The sequence below is a fragment of the Myotis daubentonii genome, chromosome Y (genome assembly GCF_963259705.1).
Source record: "Myotis daubentonii chromosome Y, mMyoDau2.1, whole genome shotgun sequence".
NCBI lineage: Eukaryota > Metazoa > Chordata > Mammalia > Chiroptera > Vespertilionidae > Myotis > Myotis daubentonii.
Genome location: NC_081862.1, coordinates 16,152,562 through 16,165,015, shown reverse-complemented (window position 1 = coordinate 16,165,015; position 12,454 = coordinate 16,152,562).

The following is a 12,454-nucleotide window of genomic DNA, read 5'->3' as shown; positions in this document are numbered from 1 at the left end:
ATGGTAATTAGCCATACCTCCACTACCCTTCCCATTTGCTAATCAGGGTGATATGAAAATTAACTGCCAGCCAAGATGGCAGCTGGTAGCCAGGCAGGTTGAAGCGAACATGAGGCTTGCTTGATTAAGTGACGGCGGACTCCACCGTTCCCCGGCCTTCCGCTGCCAGCCTCTGAGCTTGCAGTTTGAAATATTGTGACAAATATAGAAGCTAAACAAAACTCCAGAAACCTGCTTTCAGCCAGCCAGGATCTCAGAGCTAGAGTTGAAACAGTTTTTCGATTATAGAACCCAAACAAACCCGATACCTGCTCTCAGCAGCAGAGGCCTAAGAGCTGGAGCCAAGCCTCAGAGCTAAAGCTGGCCCAGAATAAAAAAAGAAGAAGAAAAAAGGAGCGATTGGGAACTTCAGTCACCCACCAGCCTGAAAAGAGCCCTCAGCCCCTCATCCAGACTGGCCAGGAACCCCAGTGGGGACCCCAACCCTGAAGGATGTGTGACCAGCTGCAAACAGCCATTATCCCCTCATCCAGGCTGGCCAGGCACCCCAGTAGGGACCCCCACCCTGATCCAGGACACCATTCAAGGGAAACCAGCCGGCCCCCACCCATGCACCAGACCTCTATCCTATATAGCAAAAGGGTAATATACCTCCCAGCACCAGGATCAGCCACGACACGAGGCCTCCCGGCACCGGGATCAGCGTGACAGGGGGCAGTGCCCAAACCCCCTGATCGCCCTGCGGCTCTGTGTGTGACAGGGGGCGGGGCCACAACCTCCCTATCTGCCCTCTCTGTTCATGACAGGGGAAGGCGCCCCAACTCCCCAATCAGCCCTGCTCTGAGCCCGACCAGGGGCTGCACCTAGGGATTGGGCCTGCCCTCTGCCACCTGGGAGCAGGCCTAAGCCAGCAGGTCGTTATCTCTCGAGGGGTCCCAGACTGCGAGATGGCACAGGCTGGGCTGAACCGCGCCCCCTCCCCCTCGAGTGCATAAATTTTTGTGCACTGGGCCTCTAGTCTATATATAAAAGACTAAGTGATCGTCTGTATGTCTTTGTGACCATCAGACCCACAGCCAGTATACATGATGTGCACTGGCAATCTACATTTATAAAAGGCAAATATGCTAAGTGTCCATCTGGGTAATGACATCATGTAGCAATGCTTCCTCTCCACAGGGCCTCACCTCCTTGCAGTTTCTTCAGTCCTGGAACACGACTTGGTTTACAGCCAGGTGGGAATATTTTACACTAACCAAATGTCTGTGAAGCATTTTCCCATGTGTCATGTGATCCTCACAGAAGTCGTGGAATAGGTAGATGGCAGACTTGGTGGTATCCTATTTTCTCTTCATTAGCCAGAAAACTGAGATTTAGAAAGCTTAGAAACTTGACCTGACTGAAAATAAGGAAGAAATGATGGAACTTGTAAATGACTTCAGGTTTTCTCACTGTGAAGAATATAGTCAAACACTGCTGCAGTTAAATGGTTTACTCTTTGTTCTCCTTGGGTGAGCTACAATAATAACCTGCTTTGTGTTGAAATTTACTGCTGTGTTGCTGACAATTACCTGAAAGAGAAGTTACGCTGCTTCCCTGGGTTGGAAAAAATTTAGCTAACTCAGAAAGCAGGTCTAATTAAGCAAGTTTCCTCTCTCTCTCTCTCTCTCTCTCTCTCATCATTCTAGGTTGACCTGCCCATGTGCGAAACATATGCAGCTCTTGCTGGCGCCAATTGCATGCATGTGTTTCAATTTGTCATGGTCAATCCTGAATTTGGTTGACACTTCTATTATAGAGAAAGGGCAAACAGCGGTATTACAATAATTCTTCTAATTAATTCTTTAGTATTAATTAGTATTTCCTTAGTATTAATTAATTAATTAATTAGGGCCACTAGTATTCTAATAGTGGCAAGATGTCATCTGTGAATAGTAACATTTTATTGGGCCAAAAGCCTAAGGGACCATTATGAGTGGTTGCTATGATGCACACTGACCAGCAGGTGGCAGATGCTCAACACAGGAGCTTCCCCCTGGTGGTCAGAGAGCTCCGACAGTGGACCCTTGTTCAGGCAGAAGCCAGGCTCATACCTGGAGAATGCAGCTGTGTCAGCAGGAGCCTTCACTGCTTATGCCACAGTGCTATCAATTGGTGGTGGCTTGGATGAGCGGGAACAGAGCACATGGCTCCAGCTTGGGCTCTTGCCCAGCTGCCTGCCATTTTGTGCACTGCTACATCCCTCAGGAGATATCAGACCTAACCTGGCAGTCCCACATCTCCCAAGGGGTCCCAGATTGCATGAGGGTGCAGGCCAACCTGTGGGATGACACTGGTGCTTGAATTTCATTCACCGGGCCTCTAATCATTTCATAATTTATCACCAATTTAGCATGGTTCTCTTCTAATGCTGAAAAATTTAAAGGTATATACTGAATTTTGGTAATGATGGCCATATAGATTTTACTGCTCTTTAGCTGTATTTAACGGCTCATATGAAGGGCACTGAATCGCCTTCAAATATGAGAAATATTACATCTCCCACAAACAGTATTATGTTTCAGGGCTAATTTTTTCCACTAATGCCACTAAATGAGTCTTTCACTAATTTTCTTTGCTCACAAGCTCATCCAAAATTGAAATGGGCAGGCTGCTTGTCTATATTCAAGTGCAGAGGCATATTCTTCTTAACTACACTGATGCTCTCAATACTTTCAATTTTCCAACATAATTTATAGTGAGGGTCTCTATGTTAGACTTTAAAACATCTCTTTACTAATATGAATAAGTCACTTTTACCTGATTTCTTCACAACTATATGCATGCTCTGATTTGGAACTTGCAATGCCTGATTCTTTCAAGTGTGCCTTCCCACCTTTGTTTTTATTAAAAACACCATCAGAACCCACATTAATCACTTTTCAGTCTGTTGAGAAAATGCAGACAGTGCTCAGGTTACATTGGACTCAAAGTACATCATTTTGTGGTTACATTGTCATCCTCCAATTATTTATTTTAAATAAACTTCCATCATTTTGATGTATTTACATATGTGCTTAATGTTTTTTATAATTTACTAGAGGCAAGGTGCACAAAAATTTGTGCACTGGAGGGGGGTCCCTGAGCCCAGCTTGGCCCCTATCACATTCTGGGAGCCCTCAGGGGATGTCCAACTCCCTGCTCCCTGCTCCCTGCTCCCTTAGGGGAGTAGGCCTAAGCTACAGCCTGGCCTCCCTTTGTGGGAGGTGACTGGGCTGATCAGGCAAAGTCATCAGCTCAAACACGCCGCTGTTGCAGCCACTGCCAGTCACCTCAGCCACCAAGGTGTTTTCATCAACACGGACTCCAGTCCCTTTACTATGAAAAAAATGACAACTTTCTTTAGGCATTTTCAAGATGTGTCTTCCTTTCTTTCTTTCTCCCTTCCTTCCTTCCTTCCTTCCTTCCTTCCTTCCTTCCTTCCTTCCTTCCTTCCTTCCTTCCTTCCTTCCTTCCTTCTCACCTGAGGATATGTTTCCATTGACTTTTAAAGAATGTGGAAGAGAAAGGGAAAGACAGAGAGAAACATCAAAGTGAGAGGAACACTTTGATTGGTTGCCACCTGCATGAGCCCTGACCTGGGCACAGGCCAGGGAGGAGCCTGAAACCTACATACATGCCCTTAGCCAGAATTGAACCAAGACTCAGCAGTGGGCAGGCCAAGGCATTATCCACTCAGCAAAACCAGCAAGGATAGGATATGACATTTCTTAACCCTCCAGCAGTGGACCTTCCTCTTTTCTCCAGGAGTGTGGTAAAAAACCCTAGCTCACCTATTTTGATTCCTATTACCCAATTTACTAAGAATATTACCAGTGGCATAGAGGGAGCTTAACCAATGAGCAATCAGAAAAGGTTTTTCCTCTGGAGTTCACACCAATTGCGGGCTTGGTCCCTGCCCAGGCCTAATGCCTGTTGTGCAGTCATTAGCTCTGGGCAGGGGACAACCAGCTCCCTCAATCTTCTGCTCAGACCCTGCTCCCCCTGATCACTGGCTCTTCCCCTACTCCCCGCCATTGCCAGCTGCCTCCCTGCTCCCCGCAATTGCTGGCTCTGCCCGTGCACAGGGCAAATGCCTCTGGCCGGAGCATTAGGCCTGGGCAGGGGACCCCCAACTCTCCAGGATTGCCAGCTCCACCCCTGATAAGGCCTAATGCCATGGGCAGGAGACCCCATGCTCCCCACAATCACAGACTCCTCCCCTGCCCAAACCTATCGCGTCTGGCAAAGGCATTAGGCCTGGGCAGAGGACCTCCAGCTCCCACCATCGCCAACTCCTCTCCTGCTCCCCACCATCGCTGGCTCACCACCCTGCTACCCACCATCCCAGCTCTGCCCTTGCCCAGGCCTAGCGCTTCTGACCAAGGCATCAGGCCTTGGCCGGGGACCTCTCAGCTCTGATTGCAGGCTCCAATAGCCTATAGCCATTGGGCACCTACTAATGCAAATTAACCGCCATCTTTGTTGGTGGTTAATTTGCATATCGTGCTGATTAGCCAATGGGAGGTTAAGGGAAGATAGTGTCAGTACCCTGTTTGTCTATTATTAGATAGGATTTAGCACAAGTAAAGGTCAGGAATCGTTATTTTCCTTTTAATTTTTTTATTTTTATATTTTATTTTTTTTATTGTTTCACCTCATTACTGCTGTGTATGTGTGCTCCATGTGAGTGATGTAGATTTTTATTTAGGTGGGTTCTGACTTATGGCAAAAATCATTATGAAGTGCTGTAGGAATAGATCTTAAATGTAACATGAGGACCTATTGTACTTATATTCTATTGATTAAGATGTAGTTATTTGGTCTCCGTATTTCCTCATTTAGTATATGATTGTTGGAAGCACAAAGTATATCTTTATATATTTATGTGATTCTTAGACTATTCATTCAATAAGAAATAAAAACTGGGGTGTGGGGGAAGCCGGGGAGGTCGAGGGGAGGAAAAAAAAAAAGGAGACATCTGTAATACGCTTTGAAATACTTTAAGCAATAAAAACAATTAAAAGAGGAAAGCCTTATCCTTATAAAAATATATGGCCTTATAATTAAATGGCCTAATATATTTTAGAGTAGGGCACCTTTTCCAAAGTATTCTCAGAAGAACATGGCTTGAAATCCAGGGTGTATCCTTTAGAACCCTATTGGAAACAAGAGCCTTAGTTGGGCTCCATCATGATCCAAACAGAGACAGAAACAGTAAGAGACATGGCAGGTTTCAGTTACTATATGCCTACTGAGCATGCCTCAATGCACATTTCCTGACAGTGCTATTGATCAGAATGTGCACTCACAGGACATTAGGGCCTTCATGCACAACTCCATCCTGAAACCACATGAAAAGGAGCGTATTGGACAAGAATGTTAGCAGGGACTTTACAATGCAGAGGGATTCTGAAGAAGATTAAAAATGGTTGCAGAGCCCTAGCCAGTTTGGAACAGTGGACAGATCACTGGCCTTCAGAAGGAAGTGCCAAGATTTGATTCAGGTCAAGGGAACTTGCCTGGGTGTGGGCTAAATCTCCAGTCTGGGACATTCAGAAGGAACTGATCAATGCTTCTCTCTCATCATTGATGTTTCTAACTCTCACTAGCTCTCCTTTCCTCTCTGAGATAAATAAAAAAAATATATTTAAAAGAATGGTGGCAGAATAAGTGGATGCTACAGGGACATGCTCCCAGGAACAAACTGATATTCCAACTAAAATACAGAAAAAATTTCCTGAATAATAAATGGAAAACTCACAGGAGAGAAGCCGGACACCTGAGGTCCGAAGGTGGAGACCACTTAGATACTGGTAGGAGGAGAGGAGGCTGGAAGTGGCGGGCCTGACACCCACAGACAGCAACTGAAGTCCCGGAGAGATATCTCAGCTTTGGTGGACTGCCACTGAGAACTCTGGGTCTAATCCCCAAGCTGGGCCTCCTAGCAGAGAGCACCAGAACTGAGGAGGGTACCCATATTACCTGTGGATGTGAATAGCAGCAGGGCACTGTCTGCCAGGGAGAGACAGCTAGAAATTCAGGTATCCTCTTAAAGGGCCATCACACAAATTTCCCTGTTGAGCCACACACCTTGTGCCCTGGCAAGGGGAGGGTGAAGTAGACTGGAGCTGTGAGGGAAAAAGCCAGAACTGGGGAGTCAAGGGTTCCAGCACAGAAGACAGACACTTCAAGTTTCCTGGGAGGAGTCATTTCCTCATGCAGCAGAGAAAATCTTTCCCAGGCAGACATCTGCCTTTCCTGGAGGGGAGACAATTAACACACACTACTGGGAAACACCTTGCCCTGAGGACACTGAAGAGATTATAAATAACAATTAACCTCAGGCAGAGGCCACTGCCCCACCCTGTTGAAACAAACTCTTGCTATAACCTGAGGACCATTGCCTTGGGGGCAAGTTAAGTTGGAATCCTATCAGTCTATAGACAGAGGAGGCCTCTGGAGGCTTTGAGTCTTTGCCTGACCTAATTAGTCAGAAACATCCTTTAACAATTTTCTGCACTAGAGACTGAGAACCAGACAGGATCTACCTAAATTGCCACCACAAACCCACACAGAAACCAGAAAGAGGAGATAAAGAAACAACCCCCAAATGAGAGAACAAGAGAATTCTCCAGATATAGAGAGAGATGAAGCACAGAGAAGACATTTATCTGAATCTGACTTCAGAGTTATGAAGGTAAAAGAGCTCAACAGCATGAAAAAAGATATAGTGCCTATGAAAAGAAGAACAGTCCTAGATATAAAATGACATAATACAAACAGGAGGACCACTTACATAACAGAATTAGAATAGCAAGTGTGCCAAAAGAGGCAGGAGGGGAGAAAGGCATAGAGAAGGTCTTTGAAGAAACAATGGCAGAACAATTTCCTAACCTGGTAAAGGAAAATCCCCCACAAGATCAAGAGCCAAAGAGAACCCCAAAGAAGAAGTACCCAAACAAACTCGTGCCCAGACACATCATAATTAAAATGCCAAAAATTAAAGACAAAGAGAGAATCTTCAAGGCAGCAATTGAAAAGAAAACTGTTAGCTACGAAGGAGTGCCCATAAGGCTGAGTCCTGATATCTCATCTGAAACTCTTCAGGCCAGAAGGGATTGGAATGAAGTACTCCAGTTAATGGAAAGTAAGGATCTGAGACCAAGATTACATTATTCGGGAATTCTTTCATTCAAAATGGACCGTCAAATACAGAGGTTCATACACAGAAAAGGGCTAAAGGATTAAATTGTCATCAAGCCAGCATTACAAGAAATCCCAAAGGGATTGCTGTCATGAGAAAAAGAAACAGAGAGAGAAACTTAGCCATACAGAATGGAAAAGGAAAGAAATAAATACCTATCAATAATAACTCTAAATATAAATCGGTCACTGCTCCAATCAAAAGGCATAGGGTATCAAAATGGATACAAAAATATGATGCAAGTATATGCTGTCTACAGGAGTGCCATCTGAAAAGAAAAGACACACAAAGGATTGGAGTGAAGGAATGGGAAAGTTTCCATGGAAATGGAAAGAAAAAAAGGCTGGAGTAGCAATATTCATATCACACAAAATAGACTTTTTAATAAAGGCCATCACAAGAGACAGGAAGGTCACTGCATGATACCAAAGGGATCAACCAGTAGAAAATATTAACCTAGTAAATATATATTCACCTGACATAAGAATATATATATATAGTCTCCTATCTAATAAAAGAGAAACATGGTAATTAGCATAGGACCGGTACCATTCCCATTGGCTAATCAGCGAGATATGGAAATTAACTGCCAGCTATGATGGCAGCTGGCAGCCAGGCAGCTTGAAACTAACATGAGGCTTGCTTGCTGTATTGATAGAGGACTCCAGCGTTCCCCACCTGCCTAGCTGGCCTCCGAGCTTGCAGTTTAAGAAACATTGTAACAAATATAGAAGCTAAACAAAACCCCAGAAACCTGCTTTCAGCAAGCCTGGGAACTCAGAGCTGGAGTTATACATTGTTTCAATTATAGAACCGAAACAATCCAGGTACCAGCTTTCAGGAGCGGAGTCCTAAGAGCTGGAGCCTGAGCTAATATTGGCCCAGAATAAAAAAAGAAAAAAAAAAGGAACAGTTGGGAGCTTCAGTTGGCCTGAAAACAGCCCTCAGCCCCTCACCCAGACTGGCCAGGCACCCCACTGGCGACCCACACCCTGAAGGGTGTGTGACCAGCTGCAAACAGCCATCATCCTCTCAACCAGGCTGGCCAGGCACCCCAGTGGGGGCCCCACCCTGATCCAGGACACCCTTAAGGGCAAAGCAGCCAGCCCCACCCATGCACCAGGCCTCTATCCTATATAGTAAAAGGGTAATATGCCTTCCAGCACCGGGATCAGCGGAGGCCCGAGTCCTCCCAGCACTGGGATCAGTGGAGCTGAGAGGCCTACCAGCACTGGGATCAGCATGACAGGGGGCAGCACCCAAACCCCCTGATCGCTCTGCGGCTCTGTGTGTGACAGGGGGCGGGGCCACAACCTCCATATCTTCCCTGCTCTGTTCATGACAGGGGAAGGTGCCCCAACCCCCTGATCAGCCCTGCTCTGTGTTTGACAGGGTGCTGTGCCCCAACACCCCATCCCCCACGGGCCCTGCTCTGTGTGTGACGGGATAGAGCCATAACCTCCCCATTGGCCCTGCCCTGAGTGTGACAGTGGCAGCGACCCCACCCCCTGATCAGCCCTGCTCTGTGGGTGATAGAGGGCAGTGCCCCAACCACCTGATCTGCCCTACCCTGAGTGTGACTGGGGGCTGTGTCCCAAGCCCCCAATTGGCCCTACCCTGAGCGTGACTGAGGGTGGCATCACAACCTCCCAATCTGCCCTGCTCTGTGCATGACAGGGGAAGGTACGCCAACACCCCAAAAAGCCCTGCTCTGAGCCCAACCAGGGCCTGCACCTAGGAATTGGGCCTGCCCTCTGACACCCGGGAGCAGGCCTAAATGAGCAGGTCGTTTTCTCCCGAGGGGTCCCAGAGTGCGAGAGGGCACAGGCCGGGCTGAGGGACCCCCTTCCCCCCTGAGTGCACAAATTTTTGTGCACCAGGCCTCTAGTGTGTTTGTGTGTATATATATATTCAAAGGATTGTAAGAAAATACTATGAACAACTATATGCCAAAATGCTGGACAATGTGGATGAAATAGATGAAGTCAGTAAAAAATACCAACTACCAAAATTGATTCAGAAAGAATTACTTATATATCTGAAACAAACAAACAGAAAACAAACAAAGAGACTTCTAGGAGACTTTAATGGAGAGCCTGAAAACAGGACAGTCATAGTAGCAGACTTTTATCACTCCTCTGACTTCCCTGGATAGGTCTTCCATGTGACAAAATAATGATACAGAGACTCTAAAGGACACACTGCATTAGATGGATTTAATTGACATTTTAGATCGTTTCACCCCAACAGAGAAGAATATACGTTCTTCTCAAGTGCACATGGATCATTCCTAAAGATAGACCACATGGTAGGACACACAACAAGTCCCTACAAGTTCAAGAAGATTTAAATCATATCAAGCATCTTCTTGGATCACAGCGGAATGAAATGAGAAATCAACTAGAGTAAAAACACCCAAAAACATTTAAACACTTAGAGGCTAAACAGCATGCTATTAAACAATGAATTTGTTACAATGAGATCAAGAAAATATCAAAGACTTTTTGGAAAAAAAGGAAAATGAACAAATAACAACACAGTATCTCTGGGAATCAGCAAAAGCAGTCCTGAGAGGGAAGTTCATAGAACTATAGACATATCTCAGAAAATAACAAAAATCAGCAATAAACTATTTATCCCTACAATTAAGAATTAGAACGAGACCAACAAGAAGAGCCCAGAGTAAGTAGAAGGAAGGAAAAAATAAAGATTACAGCAGAAAAAATAACAGAGACAAAAAATTCAATGAAACCAAAAGCTGGTTCCATGAAAGGATAAACAAAACTGATAAACCATTAGCCAGACTCATTAAGAAGCAAACACACATGATTCCAATAAGTAAAATCAGAAAAAAGAGTGGAGGAGTAAGCACTGGCACCACAGAAATTCAAAGGATTGTAAGAAAATACTATGAACAGCTATATGCCAAAATGCTGGACAATGTGGATGGAATAGATGAAGTCAGTAAAAAATGCAAACTACCAAAAATGATTCAGAAAGAATTAAAAAACCTGAACAGGCTCATAACAACTGATGAAAGAGAAGCAGTAATCAAAACACTTCCAAACAACAAAAGCTCAGGTCCAGACTGCTTCGCAGGTGAGTTCCACCAATCATTCAGAAAACTACAATCTATACTCCTCAAACTGTTTCAGAAAATCAAAGAGGAAAGAATACTTCCAAACTCTTTGTATGAGGCCAGCATTATTCTAATTCCAATACAAGGTAAAGACACTACAAAGAATGAGAATTACAGGTCAATATAGCTGATGATGACAGATACTAAGATCCTCAACCAAGCATTAGCAAATCGCATCCAGCATTATATTAAAAGGACCAAATGCCATGATCAATTGGGATATATTCCAGGGATGCAAGGCTAGTATGATATTCACAAATCAATAAATGTGATACAACTCATAAACAGACTGAAGGTAAAAAATCACGTGATCATATCCATAGACACAGAAAAAGAATTGGAAAAAACCCAACACCCAATTTTGATAAAAACTCTCAGCAATGTGGTAATAGAGGGAGCATACTCAACATGATAAAGGCCATATATGAGAAACCCACAGCCAACATCATACTCAATAGGAAAAAACTAAAACCATTTCGCTAAAAGAACAGGAACTAGAAAATGATGCCAATTATCACCATTCCTGTTCAACAAAGTACAGGAAGTGCTACCATAGTGCTCAGACATGAAGAAATAAAAGTCATCACAACCGGAAAAGCACATAATAAATGAATTTGGTCATGTATCAGGATACAAAATTAACACCCAAAAATATATGTCTTTAGATACACCAAGAATGAACTCACAAAACGAGAAACTAAGAAAAGAATCCCACTTACCATTGCAATAAAAGAATTAAGGAAACATATCAATGAAGGTAGTAAAAGAACTGCACTAGGAAAATGACAGAACATTGAAAAAGAGATAAAGATATCAACCAATGGACTAATATACCCTGTTGATGGGTTGGTAGAATTAACATCAATAAGATGTCCATACTACACAAAGCAATTTATAGATTCAATGTAATCTCCATTAATATACCAACAGAATATTTCACAGGCAAAGAACAAACTCTCCAAAAATTCATATGGAGTAAAAATAGCCTCAGAAATCCAGGGAACAAGAAAAAAATATGGAATGCTCACAATACCAGATATTAAGCTATACTATAAAGCCCCCATTCTCAAAACTGTCTGCTACTGGCACTAGAAAAGACATATACACCACTGAAACAGAACAGAGAACCCAGAAGTGGACCCAAGTCATTACGCCCTATTATTAATTTACAAAGGAGGCAAGAGCATACAATGGAGGCAAGACAGTCTCTTTGATTTCGACAAGATGGCAGCAATATAGGCAGATGTGTCCCAGGTCTTGTCCCAGAGCAGATGGAGTAAGCAGGTGAAACTAATAACACCCACCTCAAATTGGCAAAATTACTCATCTGGTGAGACGGTTTGCAGCCGGGAAGGGAGAGCTCCCTATAAAGGTAAAAGAACCAGGGATCTGGGCAGGAAAGTTTGCCAGACCTCTGAGCCCAGAGGGTCAGAGGGAGACCACATGGCAGATATCCGTGTCTCCTGGGTCAAGCACAGCCCCTGACTGGGGAAAGGAGATCCGCGGGATTCCTGGCACAGGGGGATTTGAGATCTGGTTTCTGTGATTACAGAGGACTGAGCCTAGAGGGGGCTGCCTGAAGAGCTGAACAGACCATGCAGTGCTGGTAAGAGAGGAGCTTACAGAAATTCAGCCTTCCCCGTTTCCGTGGCCAGCGTTTGTTTATTTCCACTGAACCCTGTTCATAGGACATTTCAGATACAGACACTCAACTGTGCTGAAGAGAGGGAGAAGGTGCAGATGAGTGGAATCTGGGGAGAGTCTGGGGAGAAAGGGAGCGCCGGGAGAGGTGCCAGCGAATTGAGTGCTGAGACACACTGGGCACAGGACTGGGGCAGCCATTCTCTCTGGAGGGTGGGACTCCTCCACCTAGCCCCCAGGTAAGGAGCACAGCCACACCCAGATTAGACCCTGAATGAGATGAAGGATTAAAATAATCTGATCAGTCCCTGGGTGTTACCAGGGTCTGGCCTATAGAGGGATTTCAGTCCCAGCAATAACATAGAGCAGGGCAAGGATTAAAGAATCAGCTCTGGGGAGTTGACCTCTCCAAACCAGTTTTAAGTGCAATAGAGAAAATAAACCCTTGC